General features: G+C 39.9%; 1 long non-coding RNA gene across 1 annotated transcript in view; it reads left to right on the top strand.

Annotated features, from left to right (window-relative positions):
* Window positions 1-17520, top strand: part of LOC109853328 — a 162147-nt gene that overhangs the window by 47078 nt on the left and 97549 nt on the right. Inside the window, exon 2 of the long non-coding RNA XR_002250102.1 lies at window positions 9186-9294. This is a non-coding gene — a long non-coding RNA (uncharacterized LOC109853328). The remainder of the gene's footprint in view (window positions 1-9185; window positions 9295-17520) is intronic.

Below are 17520 nucleotides of genomic sequence, written 5' to 3'. Positions count from 1 at the left end.
TTTTTTTTTTTTTTTTAAAGAAAAAAAACTGACTTCTCGATAGTTGAACTATTGATATAATTTTGTTTCAACTTAAAAAAATAGAACGTAAATTTGTTTTCCGCTAAATTGTTTCACGCAAATTCGTCTCGGTGTTTCTTCGTAAAAATAAAAATAAATATATCGATATAGCGGATGAAATATATCGTCGCGAATATGAATAATAACGTAACATTGAAAAAATACTTTTGATCATCAAAAGTATTTTTTTTGCAAAAATTGCGTCGCTGTTGTGAAAGAATAAATCAGAATCACCAGAATCACTTTCGGCGCGCGTGCCGCACAACGTAACGTGTTCTCTGACAACGCAAACTTTCAGTGACCTGATTCGCTAATTTTAAACAAGAAAAAAAAAAGCAAAGTCTGTCCAGAAAGTTTGAAGTATTATCGGATAAAATTGACGCGCAAGGTCGGCAGAACTGATTCGACTGATGAACGGAAACGAGCAATTCGTAAAACGAGTCGCGACGCTCGGTTAGATGCAGAAATGTCGAGTGTCCTATGGTAGTGGTTTCCCTTCATGGTTAGGTGTACCCCGCATCCTGACTGTCCCGATGGAGAGGTGTCCCGCTCGGATTGAAAGTACGCGCGGACAGAGATAAATCGTTTCATCGATGGATATCAAAGGACCGGGATATCGGATCTGACTGGCTCTGTAGACACACTGCGGCCGTACAGAGAGCCATTTGTGCGTTAAATCGAAACGCTCTGTGAAATAACGTGGCTGCCGAGTGCGACAAAGGATATTAGTGGTTTTCAGTATTACGAAGGTGTCTTTATCCTGTGGCGTCCCATGACAATTTTATTTGCGTCCGCGACGTAAAAAAAACAAAATTATGTTCCGCGATATTACGTACTCTCTCTGTCTTTATCTACCGATAAATCAAATTGTTTATCTGTTTTGACTGTGCTGGAAAATCCATCGCGTTTGTTGTAACCTTGGTCGATTAGATCCGTTAACAAATTAATTCGCTTCAATAAAAATAGATCACCGAGACGGAAAATGTCGAGTGGATTGTCAAATCAAAAACTTGTTTTTAAAAAATCAAAGTTCACATTGATGAAACATTAGAACGAAAGTTTTGCGTGTGTGTGCGCGCGCGCGCGTAAAATCGTTTTTAATTAATTTGATATTATCTTATATCGAATATTATACAATAATTTATATTGCGCGTTTATTTATTTGTTTTCAATAACAAATTTATAATATTCGGCGTTTAGAAATATTAACAAAATTGAACGCGCTTCTTCTGCGATTATCTCTTTATTTTATAGCTGAGCTTCGCTATCGAACTTCTATCGCGACGTCGAAGAGACAAGTCGGTACTTGATAGAAAGACAAAGCAAGCGGCTCCCTTTGTTAAGTTTCACATGCTCCATAAATAGCCATAGTTATGCGGTTGAGAAGGCGTAACACACTATGATGGCCATATATTTTATGTATAAAGTTGCGGCGAAATGGGACTCTCTCTCTCTTTCTCTCTCTCTCTCTCTCTCTCTCTCTCTCTCTCTCTCTTGCGGATTCCTGCGCAAGGTTCGTAGGATGTAAATCAGCGTGGGTCCCTGTGATGACATTCAGTAATGCAAGGACTGAAGGAGCTCGTCTAAAGCCGAGTTGGGAGTTTGTCTCCCCTTTTCCTCCTTCTCTCTCTCTCTCTCTCTCTCTCTCTCTCTCTCTGTATTATTTATTACATACGAGAAGAATGAGAGCTAGTCGAGAATTTCATATACCGTCTTAATATGCCAGTTGTCCTACATGCCTTTAGTTCCAAGTTTATACCTTTGTCATCGGTAAAAACTGACTGTGTGTATATATCATCGCAATGTAGAAGAGTGTCATTTGCCTTCTTCCTTTGTCTTCGGTTTCTTTTTGATCTTTTATACGATCCATTATTATAAGATCTCGCAAAATCACTTGAAACTACGAGAAGCTGTGAGAAATTTTTTTTTTACGAAAAAAACACACGAGACAATTTGTGTAAAACAATGCGTATTTTCGGTGGGGAAAAATCTACGCTCTATTTTGTTAAGTTGAAACAAAATTACCTCAATAGTTTCAATGATCAAAAAATCCAGTTTTTCTCAAAAACAAAAATCCCGCATGAAAACAGTTTTAGTTCGTACTTCTGACTTTTTCATGCGCATAAATTTCTCTTCACTTGTTGATGTTTTTAGCATCACAGGACATCCTGCACATAAACACAATTGCAGATACATACTTGTATGTACATATGTGTATATTATATACACACGCTACGTATATAGTTAATTATCGAAAGCGCTCCGAATGATTCGCTTCATCTCGGCGTTTGATCATGGGAAACGAGCCGTTTGTGTGAATTAGTTAATTTCGTGAAGGTCATAAACTTTCATAGTGTTAATTCAACATTTTGAAATTGCTTTGCGCGGTCAAGTGTGCAGCGTCTGAGATACTCCGATCTCGAAGTTAGTTACTTGCTTTAGAGAATTGTGCGCGCGTAGCCATAATCGAACTATCACAGAGTTAAGAAGCCGAGCGTCGTCGAGACTCGATAAACGGAAATGACAAAAATGGCGTGAGGGTAAGGACAAATTTATAGAGCGGGTAGCATCGTGTGTATTCCGTACACGGCAACGATCGTCACTAGCGGTCTCCTTATGAGGAGATGTTGTTCCTTTTATGTGGATGCTTAATGATATATTGTCTGTAATTTTGAATTGCGCTTCCTTGCGCACAGAGCGCTTGCACAAAACCCTATTTCGCGGAAGTCTCGAGGAAAGCGAAACGAAATCAGCGTCGATATATCGTTACTTTACGTTTGCATGAGAAATCGTCTCTTTCTTTCTCGCCTCACGCGATTTTGATTTGAAATATTACTAATTTACATTAGTGATGTTTCAAGTGCACGGGTGTGTGCGATAAGATAATTTCAGCTCGATCAACGTGTCATCAAGTTTTGATTGTTACGTATGATTAGTCGTTACAATTTTCACCCCACCCCTTTATCTATACAACGTTTTACTTTTACGCCGGTTCGGAACCATCGGCAATCATTGACACTGGCCCATCGTCCCTCTCTGTCTTTCTCTCTCTCTCTTTCTTTCTTGCTCTTTCTCTCTCTCTCTCTCTCTCTCTTTCTCTTTCCCTCTCGTAATTATTATTCCGCCCCTATATTGCGCGAGGAGATGCACGGCCGAGCAAACGTAACGTAACGTACCGAAACGGGGACGAGGCGAAACGAAACGAAACGGAACGAAACGAGCGACAGTGCTGCTCGTACCTATCTTCTCTATATACCGAAATACGTCCTGCCCCCTCACGCTCCACACCGCCGCATTTCGTACCCGCCTGTCCCCTTTCAAGCCACCCTCCCGTCGCCCTCCTCCCTCCCTCCGCCGCTCAATTCAACTCCCCTCTCATCTCATCGGTTCCACCTTCCCGATGGCAATCAATAACTTTGAAACGGCAGCGACGTTTCAGGGAAAAAACAAATTCAGCAGGTTGCTTGATTGGAAAAAACCACCCCCTCCCTCCGCACTCTTTTCGGCATCCATCGACACAACCGGGAAACCCCCGTCCCTTCCCCTTCCCCGTTACCCCATGGTCGCGCTTTCGCGTTCCCGCTCGCGTGTTCGCGTCCCCCTCGTAGCTATGCGCGCGTAACCAGTCCAGTCAGACCAAACCCAGTCAGACTCGAACGCGTGGACCTCGTGACTTGCTCGTTTCTCGCCTGCCAGCCGAACGTACCCCCTTACCCCTCTTCTCCCCGTCTCTCGCTCTCTCTCTCTCTTGCCGTCCTCTCTTCACCTTCAGTTCCACTGCCACAGGTCGTGATGGAAAATCGTACACATCGTCCATCGAGTCTATATGCGTTCCTGTGTGACGAGATACAGAGAGGCTCTGCCGGATAGAATTGGGCATTCGTCCACGCGGTCGCCGCCGCCCTATTGCTGCCGTTTTATTTCCAATTTCGACCTTCCAGTGCGGGTTGCGGCTGCTTCCCGGCTGGGACTGAATGGGCAATGACGAGGGTGGCGGCGGTTCGGGCAACGAAGGCGGAAGCTGAGCGCCAAGCCGAACCGGGCCGAACAATCGCTATCTCGGCCGCCGCGCCGATGACGCATTGTTTAAGAATTAATAGGAGAGGAACGGCCAATTCCTAACGAGAAACGCGCAGCCCCGAGAGAAGGGCTGCATCACTTTCTTTTCTCCTCGTGCAATTTTCATCAGTTTTTACCGCGTTCTTGTCGCGATTCATTCACTATTACCCCAGTGTGATGTTCTTTCAATTTATCTCGTGTTTTTATATATATATATATAAATTTCACTAAAAAATAGTAAATAGACCACTTTTAAGTGCGAGAATAAAATAAATAATCCAAGTGTCCGAATAAATAAACAAAGAAGAGGGGAGAACGCATCAATTTTAGATACGAAGTTACAGAAAAAAAAAAAAAATCTGTGAAATACGTCTAATCCTATCTTGAGATAAACCTTTTTTTATTCAATCGGATACACCGAAATCCAGCGCGTCGCATCGCGCCGAACGCACTCGCTATAACTTTAGCGCCTGTTGTAGGTAGAGGATATCAATTTCCGCGGCAGTGCGCGACCCGCCGATATTGCCGACCACCATAAAACGATTATTGTCGCCGAATGTATACGGTTATGGCGCCGTTATAACCTCCCCAGACTTGCAGCTTGCTTCACGATGGACACGGCCAAGGCTAACTTTACACCCAACACTTTACACATTGTACGTTCGGCTCGTGACATTTATTACGACAACTTCTACACGCAAAAACGATTTACAGTTATTTACATTCGCTCGTGAAATCAATATTTATGCAATTTACACCAAACACGACGCGCGATGTCACGCTGCGAAGCGATTTCACAAATTGCGGCACTATAATTGCAACGTAAGTTAATGCGTAGTTATTGCGAAAACTATTATAAGATTAAAACTTAACGGAGTGCAAATGGAAAATTAATTAACCGTACGGAAACATAATCAATGGATCGCATTATTTTTCCCCAGTCCCTTCTCATTCAATAATATAGGCGATATCGTTATATAATAATTATAAAAATTGTACGCAAATATTAACATATTAATTTAACTAGAAAAATGCAATTGCAAATCATTGTTTTTTTTTTAAACAATATTTTTAATCACATTAAACTGAATAAAACAATAAAAATAGACGTAACGATTTCTAATTATCAGTTTTGAAAGGAGGCGATATAGAAAGAGCGCGTTACAGCACATAGAGAATTTCCCTTCCAGAAAGCTCTCCTTCAATCTTCTCTACGCGCGGCAGTGAAACATGCAGGTGATCCGAATACAATTTCAGGAGAGATATACCGACGTGGATCGGTAATCCTTCTGCCAATTAGATTCGTGCCTAGGCTCTCTCTCTTCAATCGCACGCGGAGGATATCGCAATTTCATTCATCCGATACTACAGGCAATAACCTGTGTGTGTACATTGGAAATGACGTGAGTAATAAGATGCGAACCCCCGATGCAATTTTGAAACCACTTCGAACTGAGCACGGGAAGTAGATGCCTTACATTACGCACGTTTCCCCTATATAGACGCGCATATACATATATAGATGTTTTCCCAATGTGTGCGTATGCGTAAGTTTTGCGTGTAAGATGTCTTCAATTTTTTCTCAATCTCAATTTTTTTTTTTTTATAATTAAGTTTTTTTCATCATAACTTATGAGGAGATGAGTAGTTGCGTTCTTGTGATCAAAGTCTGTGAGCTGTAGCTACAATGTGATCGTATTATTGATCCACAGCCGCAGCAAAGCTTGTAATTACTTATTGAAGATATAAAATTAACTCTCTTAATGATTATGAAAGCGTCCCGTTACTGTTTCGCTACTTCTAATTATCGTCTTTTGCCACTGAAGCTCTACGTTGCTGCATTGCGACCATTTTTCAAAAAAAATGGTCTTGGGCTTTCGAAATCGCAAGTGATATAAAACAAAAATATATAGCACACAATCAATCGCAATATATATATACGACGAAATTACTGTTAATTGTATCGCTCTGTATAAATATTGAGACGACGTGAACTAATAATAATATAGGAGACACCCCCGCCGTCCCGCGTTTCTATCGTATAAATTAAACTTTAATTTCTTCCCCAAATGAAATCCATTCTTCAGGAATCTCCGGCATAAGATATTATTCGTGCACCATCCGCAGAGAGGATACGGTACAAGTAATCTCGCTAATGGACTGTGCGTTTTCCCCTGAATTCTTCGTCCATCTCGAAGAATATTCTCGCATGATTCTGATTTTATTAAAACTAATAAATTTTCGCGCGCGAGCACGATGAGGCACAAATTCCGCCGATACATTACACACTTCGCGGATAATATATAATATTCTAATTATTCTAATTATATTTCCCATTACAAATTCGTAAGCATGCATGTACGAAATAGCACGTAACGAAATAGGTGAAGAATAATTAAGTCTATTGCTTCTCTCTCACCGCGCACTTTATATTGAATTATAACGTCAGAAGTGAAAAATTACACAACATAAGATTAATAATTAAATTTTCTAACATATCGTTTATTCCACTCGTAAAATCACTGTTTATCAGTAAGCGTTTACGTACTTTTTTTTACCGTTTACTAGGTCGTTATATTTATGTTTATATCGTGTTATTAATTTGTGGAAACTTTCTCTCGCTACCACTATCGAAGCTTCCGCCAGTCAGAGTGTATCTATAATAAAGTTTGGGACGCGCGACCCTGACGTATTCGATGCGGGAATAATAAAAAAAACTCTCGGCCACCGGTTATACCTTATTTACACTCACCTGAATCACTGACTACATGCAGCTATAACTGAGCACGTCTCCTTATGAAAGTTCGATGTGAACATGACTTGTCGTATTCCGTACAACGAAAACCTATGTCCAATAAATAAAACTTGAATTGTGCAAGAATAACACATTTTCTCGAATCACGACTATATATATATGTGTGTAATATGCTTTTACATGTACAATAAACTTTTCATTATTCGCCGTTGCAAGCAGACAAAGTCGGTTTGACGTCAGTTTTCCTAATTGAAAGTACAATCTATTCTGGCTACGCAAGAGACCTTACAGATATCGTAAACTACGAAATAAGACGGAAGGCTGAGATGACGGGTGGAAGTATGAGTGAAGAAGAGACTGCAAGACGGAATCGACTGGTGAGAGATGGAGAGATTCTGGATGGAGACGGGAGCACAGGAGGATGAGCCAGAGGCAAAGGACGTGGAAGGGAAGGCAAGGCGGAAGCGAGATTGCCTTTAATCCAGCGAGATTTAATACGAGCGACAAATTTTGCCGGAGAATTAATTGAATGCTGCCGTCGGGATTGGCGCTGCGCAGATTATTGTATGCCGGTTTAACAGCCCGGAGCTCGACATTATGTCCCGGCTCTTCTTGAGCAACCCTTGGTCGGGGGTTATATCGTCATCGTCATCCCTCTTTCGGACCGCCGCCCCCTTGACAGTTCCGGTCCGCGATCGTTTAACGATCTCGCCGCGTCGTGGATTTAATTCTAATCGCTGGATTAAACTCGTGCGTATGTGTGTGTGGGTGTGTGTATGTGAACTGAAACCTTACACAATATACAAATTTACACTTCTCATAAATAATATTGGCACCTATATACACTGTTTTCAATACTAGATTAAAAAAGTTTAGTTTGTAATAAAAAAAAAAAAAACTCGAATACAACTTCCATGAGTTATAAGATGAAATTTACTTCAATTACATACGTATATATCGTTTTTGTACAATTTTTTATATATAACTCATCTCTTGCAAAAATTACATTTCATAATACACCGTGCACTATATTTAACGTCAACAATAATTACTATCAGGTTCATTCTTACATCAGAAGAACACAAACTAAAACTTTTCTAATTTCTTTTCTATTTTGTTTCGCTTTACGTGAAGCAGTTGAAGCTAAAGTTAAATAGTCACTTGCAAAATGATCGTATCTAATGAGCTATTAACGCAAATTAAAATCTAAAATAATTGTCCCATCCGAGTGTTAACGAAAATTATTCTACATATTCCCGTTTTGTACGTTGCCGATCTAAGAAACTTTGGAAGGAGTCTGGCAGTAAAAGGGTCTACCGGGGCTTGACAATCATAATTGAATCCAATGTTCCGTAAAATGGGGTAGCACTGATATTTTTGAATTGAATAAAGGGGAATCATTAGGATGAGAAGAAGCGCCTCAAGGCACAGCAGGTTGAGAGGAGGAGAAAGGCGAGCGGCAACGCGGCAAGATTCGCGGAAGATGAGAAAGAGAAAGAGAGAGAGAGAGAGAGAGAGAGAGAGAGAGAGAGAGAGAGAGAGAGAAAAAAAGACGTTTGCTCGCGAGCGAGAAGGAGAAACGAGAGATTGAGAGGAAGAGAGGGACGGAGAGATACATATAGAGTACGTTAACTGGAGAGACAAAGAGCGGGGCCGCGTATAATGGCCGGCGATAATTCTGTCGCGCGGATTAATTCGCAAATATTTCAATCTCGCGACATAAAGGGATGTAAATTACATTTTTGGTTGAACGCTCCCGAAGGGTATGCCGTGCAACGGTTTGAGCGCAAGCGGAGAGATAGACTCGTAGAGTGCGGGAAGCGGGATAATCGTTTTATTAACCAAATAAAATCGATGATTGAATGAGGATAATCGCGTTCGCGGACCCTCGAATTCTCCGGCCTTGCGCAATCCCCGGGAGGATTCGCCTTATTGACACAGATGTCACTGTTGGATCATTTTGTCGTAGTTAGCAGCGTGAAATTTTCCGGGATTGAATTTACGCCGTCCCGACGCACGGCCAAACGTACACGCACTCGAGAGTATTTTTTTCTTTTTTTTTTTTTTTTTTTGCAACCGCGTGCGCGCGCGCGCGCGTCCGTTTTTTACCTCCATTAAAAGCGCGGAACGCAGTAGCGAACATTTTGCAGATTAAACTGACAGATTTCGAATTTGTGACTGCGTACTGCGGATCGAAGAGATAATTAAAGCGGTGTGTGTGTGTGATGTCGATGAGAATTGTGATTTACTTTCGCATTAAGAAGTAATTGGGAGATTACGCTGATCGCGGATGTCGTTTAATGCTTTCTAGGAGAGGAAAACCCGCGTCAAGTATATCGACAATGAAAATGTGGAAATTATCGAGCTGCACGCGCCGCTGCCGGAAGGAAAGCTGAAGAAACGAGGGATGACTGGGGAGGGTAAGTTTCTAGACAGTTTTATGGTAAAAACTTAATCACGCACATCAGTTTGCTAAACCAAGAATACGATTTATAAATTGCACTAATCAAGTTCAGTTTTTTAAGAGAATTGTAATCATATTTAATAAAAACCAAATATAACGTTGGAAACAGATAGATAGACGCACAAAACAAAAGAAAGAATATCGTCGTAATATTTAAACCGCATTGAATTTTATTCTTCGGCGCGACGTAACAAATAAAATCAAACAAAGACATCAGAATGCGTTTAGAAATACATGAGCTCGCATCAATGATATTCTTCGAGAATATTTTAACAATGAAAAAGTGCACTTCACGTATAAAGAACATAATCGTCCATGTCTGCGCGATACATATATCTTTTAGACCAATTCGCTACTTCTATTATTGTTCTTCATGTAATATACGCGAATGGCCGTGGCACGCGCTTACATCTCACACGCGTGCGTTGCGCGACGCGGGTGTATGTATACACAAAAGCGCAATAGGGTCTGGTTGTGGAGTGCAGTTATGAATGCAAGGAAAAAGGGCGCGAAGGTCAGGGGTTGCACGTGGCACGACTGCCTTCGTATTTTGACAGCACGTCGACACGACGTTTCCGCCTTTGGCAACGGCTGAAGCCAACTTCCGAAAAGATTTATCGCGGAGACACGTGAGCGAGGGACGATAATTGTTTTCAACTTGATCAAGGCTACGTTTCCGAATCCGTCTCTCCTCTCTTCCCGCCATCTATCATGTCATTTTGCTTCCTGATGCCTCTGCCCCCTCTCCCCTTCCTGACATCTCTCTCTCTCTCTCTCTCTCTCTTCCTTCCTTTATCTCGCAAAATATTCCAATATGTTAGAATTAATTTATTATTTTGTAAAGCGTTTTTTAAAACTTCTGTTCTTTTTACTTGCGGTTATATGGAATTAAACAGTAGAGAGGGACAACTTTCACGTGATGAGGACTCATAAACATAGAGCAAGGAAATTAATTTCACTTCAAATAAATACGCATATATGTAAATTAATACGTGCAGAGATAAGAGTACATATCGATAGGACGTCATACATTTAATTATAAATGCGGACATACGCGCGCGCTGATACTAATGGCTTTCAATGTATGACGATCACAGGTAACGCAATACGGGTATCGTGACTAATATAATGACAGTTTGGCTTTGTACGTGGTAAATATCTGCTTCCCGCAAAAGTGTATTAAAATACACAACGACGGTATATGTCGGGGAAAGAAAAAAAAAAAAGATGATGTCACCCTCTCTCTGCCGACCATATGTGACTTTCCAAAAATACGTAATGCTAATAGTAATTGATGGCGCGCCGTTTCCTAATTCGTGTCGTCCATGAAATATATTGAGTGTCCTATTGAGTGGAAACGAAGGCGCACACCAACAGCTGTTACGCGAAGGGCGACGACGTTAACTTACAATTCGCATCTGGTTTACCGAAGACGACGACATCGTTGAGGTATTAGAGAAAGCATTAGACGTTGGTCGACATTCTTTCACGCACATTCCTTCCCGTCACAGCGAGACTGTTTACGCGAATAGTTAACAATTCGGAACTGCCCAGTATTAACTACTGCACTCCGTAACCTGAAACGTGGACACATATTGCATTATGGATCTGATAGCGCACTAAAATTCATTTAATGTGAAACTGTGTGTGTGCGCATTTGATGCCCGGCATATCAAATTAGAACGTTACACAAAGAACATGTGTGTGCGCATCTAATATACGTGTGTATAAAATAAATTATTATTTTTTTCAAATATGTTTATTATTGTAAAAAAAAAAAGCAATTTCTGTGTCATTTTGCAATCAATGACGAACGAGTTTACGCAGCAAACTGAAGTGCCAAGTGCGTGTGTCTCTCATACGTGTTCCACACACAATAAACGTAAAACAAAAAAAAAAAAATACATATAATATTTATTCTGACTTCTATGAGAGAAAAAAAGAAAAAGACGGAAAGAGAGAAAAGTGCTCACGCGCAGCGCCATAAACATGTATGCGCACATGTACGTGCGCACGTTGACGTGCTTGTATATTAACGCATTCAAATGCACGTGTATCCACTATTCGTATATGTATGTATTCAGGAGTAGATATTATACATCCCTATGGGAGAGAAGATGCGGGCGAGTGACAACCATATGCATTGCGTTGAATCCATAATATCACGATATGTGAACGTCGACAAGGCGATCTTCGAGGTAAAACAAAAAAAAGAAGAGAGATTGAAAGCCGGTCAGCCACGTCAACAACTTCCACTTCTTTTTTTTATTCTGAGAGATATATATAAAGTTTACGTATGCAACGAAAAAAAATAAAGTGTGGAATCAGATATTTTCTTATTAATCTATTGTCATTAAAAATTATTACCTGCTACCCAAATCGCTATAAACCTTTCGTCAATAAGACGAGTGGATTATTATTTTGTTGTTCTTTTTTTTATTATACATATTTATTGTATATATTTAATGTGTTCTTTATGCACAATCTTACTGTAAGAAAAAATCGTTATGTTTTGTTATTGAAAGCATTAAATGCGGCAAATTAGGAAAACAAGATTAATTTGTTGTTGATATGTATATGAGATACGTTTCTACGTAAGACTTAATTATTTTGCAATAATATAAATTATTATTTAAATATATTGGTGCATTATCTAAATATATTGGTGTTGCATAATGTTCTGATTAGTATATTATAAGTAATAAGCACAGAACACACACACGTACACACGAATGACATGTTGTTGTTTGATATTTTTTCAGCAGTTTTGCCGAATCGATTATAATACTTTATAAATACCGATATATTATCTGTCATAAAAAAAATATAGAGGACGTGTATAAATTTTAGACAAACGTATTATATATTCCCGCGGGTCAAAGAGTAAGCCGGTGTTAGACCCTGATATTCTGGCGTGATATAAATCTTATAAATATACATGACCCGATCATCACAGAGCCATGGTCGATTTTGGTTAGCATAAAAGGTGATTTTTAATAACCTAGTTTGTGACCTCGACAGAAATGTAGAGGCTTCCGTTACCGATGACTCCGGGTGTTACATCATCCGCTTATAAACGGTTGATTTTCTCTTCCACAACTTCAACTTCACATAATTATTCATTTATACAAACAAAAACGTTAACGTCTTATTACACATGAAGGCGTATTTTTTATTGAGAGATATTGTCGAGGCGATATTATTGGTGTAATTTTATGTGTAAAGACATAAACGCTCTTGCCTGTGCCACTTCAAAAGTTTCACGAAGTGTTAAATTTTTAAACCCGTCTTTTCTGATACATCAAAACTATTTATACTTCTTCTTTACGATAAACTCAATGTTACATAAATATTTTTTTTTTTTTTTCGTTTCCTTGATCGCACATATACACACAGAGATACATATATATATGTATATATATTTTACTCTCCGTATATAAATGTATACATAATACACGTGTACATTATACGTGTGTTTATGTACGACAAAGAACAGCCGAAAAATTAGCTTTGCTAATTCCAATGTTGGTAAATGTAAGATAACTTTATCCGTATGGTTTCGCGGATCCCAGCGGCAAGAAAGAGAGGCAGTCGCGCATATGAAGCGGGTGTGATAAAGGATCGCTTAGAAAAGATGGGGGAAGTAGTAGAGAAGTTACATATATGTCGCGTAAAAATCAATTTATCGGCGCCAGATCTCAAACACCATTGTTCTCGGTGAAGCGATGGCGAGGATAAGTGAAACAAGAGGAGGAAACGGTGTGGAAACATAACGTGCCGTAAAAACTCTCCGAATGCATATATTATATTTCATGCGTGCACTGAGATAAAAGTGTGTACGTGTTATGTGTTTTGTCTTTAGACGTTATAATTATACTAAGATCGTAACGACCGTACCGCAATGTTAATTCGATTATAATTTTACACTGTGAGAACTGCCATAATATAAAATGTAATTCACGTTTAAAGACACTCATTTGTGATCATCGCGCAACTATTTTATTTCCCGCTACAGCAGAAGGACTCGTTGTGCATTTCGAACTTGAGCGCTCGCTCGCTAATTAATATCCCGATACTCGCGCGCGTGAAGCGATTGAGAATAATTCAACAATCCCGTGTACTTGAAGAGAGAAATATGTATTTTTCACAATTAGTATTTATATCGACAAGTGACATTTCTCACGTGTGTGCAAATCTCTGTTCATTCCGCGTTCAACACGCAAATGTATTAACAAACGTGTGTGCGCGTACACACACACACACACACACACACACACACACACACACACACACACACTCATATGGTAAGTCGAAACTCGAACGGTTTACAAGTCTAATGAGACTTGCGCGCCGCATGACATTACATCGCGCTGCTTGGGATATAGATTAACTGTTCACATGAACATTTCGGAGCGAAGGAATCGACCGATTGTCATTGTGAAGATGTTACATAACATGGAAATATACTACGTAGTATATTTGTAATATATATATATATATATATATACATATGTTTGCAAAGTTACAACCTGTACATAAACAAACATCTGTGACATGTATATTTAGTTTTGAATGTGTCCTTTTTTCTCTTGAAAAACTAGCGAAAATGCTACTACAAATGGATGTAAATCTGAACGTTTCAGTACGTACCGGGTGTTCACTTTTTTTTTTTTCATACAAGTACTGTAACATCTGTATAATTGTAATTGCTACATCTGAAATTTCTATTTCGCGTTTACAACGCGATGAAGTATTAGGCGTTTGTTCGGCACGTGTTTCGAGCGTCGAATTTTTTTTTTGACGGAAAAATTCTATATATTTTGTATATTCGATGCTCGTTTCAAAATCTGTTCATGAGACACGGATACACACTGTGTAGAGAGGCACGTCAAAGCGCACATCTCGCAAAAAGCATCGATAGACAGTATCGTTTCAATCACCGATAACGCCCACGATAAAAAGATGCCGCACTTCACTGAGCCATCAAAGGCTCATATGGATAGAAAGAAAGGTCGAGTTAAAGTGGATTGGTTGAACACGCGGCGCGCGGCGAGTGTTTTGGTTTACGATGCTTTCCACAACATACACAGAAGGCCCTATATAATTCAGTTGCAACTTGTATAATATTATAGAAGATGAATACGGTAAACAACAAAATATATCGATTATATATATAATTATATATTTTTAGTTTTAATTTTTTGTAGATTTTTTTATGTAATTAATACATGCACGTGTATGTGTAATGCGCATATAATATATAACGCGTGCTACAAACAATTTACACAGTCTGTTGTTTAATATTGCAATAAGTAAAGTTACGCAGAAGACAGAAACGCTAATGACGAAACTAATGTAGTTGAACGTGCTAAGAATACTCATTACTTTTCGCTTAATTATTCATGCAAATTATCGTAACTACAGTTATTTCCTTCAACTTCTTAAAGATTCTCTTAATTAAGTCTCCGCTCACGTATCGGGCTACAAATTTAGCGTCATATCGCGCGTAGAATGTTGGAATTCCGGCGAAATCGCGAGAACGCATCCGAGAACTTCCGAGATAGGTTTTAATAAAATGCCGTGGCGAATGTGTCGCGCTGCACAATAATCGTAAAGGCACCTTGCACGCGATTCCTGAACGCAAGGGTGGGTTCTCACCCTTCGCGTACACGTGCCCGCTACCCTACGCGTGCCAGTTCTATTTTACTGACGGGTGCTACGGTGGCTGGGAGGCAGAACAGGGACAGCTTTAGCAGAAGGGCAGTTCAAAAAGGGGTGCCCTTTCCTCCCTCCTCTCTCTCTCCCCCCTTCTCACCCCCGCACGATCCTATGCAGAGAGCTGTTCTCTATACATATAACGGACCTTCTCGCACGTGGACATTCTCAGCTTACCGAGACAAATCCACGATCCTGCATGCATAAAGTATTAAGCTGTTGGAAATTTATGAAAATGCACGTCATTTTTTTTTAAGTCGATCGTCGGTACCCCTTTTCTGCGCAAAATCTCGCCTTGCTCTCGCTATTTAATCTCTCTTTATGGATGTTATTATTCCGTGAAAAATCTGACAAATGAAAAAATTTGTCACGTGCTACAGTGATATATTGTGGGAACAAAAAATTACTTTATGTAAATAATAGTAAAACAATATTATATAATAATTATTATACAACATATACTGACTAATAATTATTATACAACATATTACTGACTGTGTAAATATATGTACTCTTACGCGTATAAATATATAGTTTATTCGTCAAAATAAATTTATATTGCCATACGTGCAAGCATCAACGCTAAATCTCAAGATATTAAATAATCAGACAGAAATCACATTTACTAATCACAAATCCTTAGTATATTATATACACGCGTATATACAAACACACATATTTATATATGTGTGTATCACCGCTATAAGCGAGACGCTCCCAAACATATTTCATCCATCCGCTCACTCTCGGCCCTTCCACACTTACCCCAATATTGAAACAGGAGTCGGATCTTAGCCCGGGCCCCGGGGGACAGGCGTGGACGCGTTTATATTCGCACTCTCTTGAGCACCCTTCCTACTCTAAAACGGGTTTTGGAAAGGGTACCGGGGTATCACTTCGAGGTCTCTTATCAAAATAATGGCTACATTTTCATAAATATTTGACCGCTCGTTTTCATATCAAACGTCCGCGACTATCGGCAAATCAGCATGGAAACGAGCGAGCAGACGAGGGTAGGGGATTCATGCGCGAGATTTCAGATACATTTTGGGAATTAAAATTCACAAATGCGCTTTGATCAGACCTCAATCGAGAACGCATTTCGATTCATGTGTGCATATAATGTTCGCTTCGCAAAGCTCAATCGTTTTCGCGAGGAAGCCGGAGCGAGGACAAATGCGTAAAAGTCTGTTCATTAGCTTTTGTCTTTTAATGAACGGTCTTTTGATGTGAGCGAAAGGTGAGATTGGCAGTTAAGGAGATAGTACAGAAGCGTATATGTACACGCAGTTCAGCGTCACTTTTCAATGTACTGTTCTTTAGATTGTGTTATTTATTTAACAGTTGCATTACATTATCGCAACAGCGTTGCATGCTACATGCTTACATACATACATACATACATACATACATGAGCCGGACGAATTCGAATCGAAAATGGCCACAAAATGCACGTATACTCCTCTCCCTTACCGCTAATCTTTGCCATCCTCTTATCTAAAATAGCAGTTCATGCTTCATCCATTTTCCGTGTCGATGCTTAGAATAGATGGGTGTGTGAGTGAAGCGCCGAGTGAAGCGCACGTTAAGTGCACGCGGGTGTGTAAACATTTCAAATTAGTATTCAGATGCGCAGCTGTTGACTGCTCGACGGCCGCTCGCTTTCGAAGGCTTCTGAGGCTTCGTTTAATTGTAAGAAGGCAGATGCCCCTCCTCTTTCTCCTCTCCACGTCCGCCGCGTCCACTTTTCGTGCCGCCTTTCTTTTCCTTGCGACTTCGCTATCTCTCCGAGCTCCCGTCCACCGAGCTCACTCACTTTTTCACTCGTACTACGTACGACGACCCAGCACCGGCCACCCTCGTGCACTTTTGACCCTACGCTTGACCGGTCCTCATGTGTACGGTTTCTTCCGGACTTGACGCTTTCCCTGCACCCTGACAGAAAGTACGTGAACGCGTGCGAGATATTTTAAGAGAAACGTGTGCATTGTTGCAGGCGCGTGAGACGTCGGGGTATTTTGTATTTCGCGAGCGGTAACGCGTGTTGGAATTCCTAAAATCTTCATTATCGCGAATAACATTAAACGCTAATTTTGTCAAACTGTAGAATTTTGCAAATCTGACGCTTTGGACAAATTTTTTATAAAAAAATTTAATTACATAACTCTGATAATATAAAATTTTAACTGAAGATATTCGAAGTAGATTAATTTTTTTTTTTAATAAAGTGTATATTGCGCTCACGCGTAATATAATAAGAGATACAACTCGCTCTTGTATTGAATAACAAGAAAAGAACATCGAGAGTTGATTATACAGGGTCCGCCACTTAAATCCGGACAAAAATTTTTTTCTCGAAAAAGTTGTTTATTACAGAAAATATGAATAAACATAAATAGACTGCTTTATAGCTGGGTTAAGGGATCTTTTCTGAGACATTTTACTCAATGTATCCGCCCTGCGCCTC

The sequence above is a fragment of the Pseudomyrmex gracilis genome, unplaced genomic scaffold (genome assembly GCF_002006095.1).
Source record: "Pseudomyrmex gracilis isolate BER0280 unplaced genomic scaffold, ASM200609v1 scaffold_46, whole genome shotgun sequence".
Taxonomy (NCBI): domain Eukaryota; kingdom Metazoa; phylum Arthropoda; class Insecta; order Hymenoptera; family Formicidae; genus Pseudomyrmex; species Pseudomyrmex gracilis.
The sequence above is the reverse complement of the archived record's forward strand: the minus strand, read 5'-3'. Positions and strand labels throughout refer to the sequence as shown.